This window comes from Colias eurytheme, chromosome 4 (genome assembly GCF_061535395.1).
Source record: "Colias eurytheme isolate Ceu_HAF_F1 chromosome 4, ilColEury1 Martin Lab GWU primary, whole genome shotgun sequence".
Taxonomy (NCBI): Eukaryota; Metazoa; Arthropoda; class Insecta; order Lepidoptera; family Pieridae; genus Colias; species Colias eurytheme.
The window spans coordinates 8,714,138-8,716,119 of NC_142983.1; the positions used below are offsets into that span (position 1 = coordinate 8,714,138).

Consider the following 1,982-nt stretch of genomic DNA (forward strand, 5'->3'; position numbering starts at 1 on the left):
TAGGGGCAAAGTCCGGGGTCTCATCAAACTTAAATTTATTTATAAATACTTAAACATTAACCCATTAGTGCATAAAGTTAATTAGCGCTTTTTTCATTATGATCACTATATTATATCATCATTTAGAGTATCTTTAATGATTAAATTACATAAAATATTTAGTTTATGTAAAAGTTCAGAATTTATAGCCCGTCCGATAAATCGGACGTTATGCATGGCGGACACAATTGATGTTAAAAGGAGGTTGAAATAAAAGTACGGATTTTATGAAGAAATTTATTATAAAAAGCAACAGAAGATAAACGTATTATAATGTACGATGTTATATGCCATGTGGTATTTCGGGTGAAGACCTACATCACATTTCTGACACTGAAATTTACTTTTTCCTCCACATTGGTTTGCACACCAACGTTCAGTACTTATTGGAACCAGCCTATGAACTTTACCGTCGTACCTCATTGTACATAATGGTTTCGCTGGCTTGTGACCTTGATGTGGTGGTATGCCATGTGACGAAAGTAAGCTTCTTGCTATGAAACGTCTAAAAACGAATGAGGACTCAGTGTCTCTTGTGCAGCCATTCTTCCGCGCAAGTAACCAGGCGTTTACTACTGAAACGTCTACTAAATATGCAAATATGGGCCACCACCACTTCTTTATATACATTCGAGTTCTTAAATTTTCAACAGCCTGGTCGCATTTGTCTACTACACCCATATACTTATTGTAATTTGAAATAAGTGATGGCTGAGGGACTTGCACTCTGGCTTTTTTTTTTACCAGCGGGTTGCAGATGCAATTTCTAGATTTTCAAAGTTAGTGGCTACTGTGACAACATTCTTATCATTCCACCGGCATACGAAGACATCATCAGCTAGTACCGACTAGCTGATGATGTCTTCGTATGCCGGTTACCGAATCGTAATAACCTCGCACCTCCTTCTTGAATTTTTTGACGTCTTTGACCGGGCAGTTCTCAGTGCGATTAGCTCTCAAGGCCCCTGTAGCACAATAGCCAAGCTCCTTCAGGTGTCTCATCAGGCTCAAAGACGTAAAATAATTGTTGAAAAACAATTTTATGCCACTGTTAGGCGGAAGTTTGCTCAATGTAATTAGGCTGAGAATCCGATCCGATCAGGTCACTGTCTTCGTCAGTGACCTGATCGGCATTCTTGATGGGGGGCTCAACGTAAATTATATTTTCTGTATAATCATCAACCTCCTCACACTCCAAAGCAGATAATATTTCATGAACTTGTAACCTGTAACAATTCAACAAAACACGACATGCAGTGCCCACAGTGCATAACGTGCGATAAATCGGACGGTACGAAATTCGCAAGCATAGTATTCAAAATGACAGTGGCTACGTAAAAATTACATTGAAAATAAATAGTCGAATAGTTTAGCAATCAAAATATCCATTTATCACCCATAACACTAAAAAAAATATAATAAAAACACAAAATAATCTTACCTTCGCCGCGAAGAATTTTGACCACGTGCCGCCATTTTACGAATTGACAGCTGTCACGCATGCGCGTTAATATATTTTATAACAACAGTGTTTCCGAGTTTGAAAATATATTCAACAACTGTTTTATAAAGATAAATCTTGAGTAAAATATATAATACTCCTAAAATAACGATTTTATTGACGTCCGATTTATCGAACGTTATGCTCTAATGGGTTAAATTAGATACATTCAAATAACTATTAAATGTTCGTAAAAAATATAATATAGCGAATGGTTTTAAATAGTATTTAGAGCTTAAAAGCTAAGACGAGAGGAAGCACGTGGTCTAAGCTAACCACAGTTGTAAAAGTAAGTACCTAAAGGAGTCTAGTGCATAATTCACTGGTAAGTACATAAGTAGAACATTAAAGAATGAAAATGTGTCTTTATATTAAACTAGCTTTCCGCCTGCGGCTTCGCCCGCGTTTTTCCCGTTCCCGTGGGATTTCCGGGATAAAACTA

The 1,982-nt window shown here is 36.9% G+C and overlaps 1 long non-coding RNA gene across 1 annotated transcript; it reads right to left on the reverse strand.

Annotated features, from left to right (window-relative positions):
* Positions 1–614: 614 nt before the first annotated feature.
* LOC149909122 (uncharacterized) lies at positions 615–1,689 on the reverse strand. The gene is made up of 2 exons (XR_016458639.1): positions 1,481–1,689; positions 615–1,265 (listed from the first exon to the last, which is right to left on the reverse strand). It is a non-coding gene; the product is annotated as an uncharacterized LOC149909122 (long non-coding RNA).
* Positions 1,690–1,982: the final 293 nt, after the last annotated feature.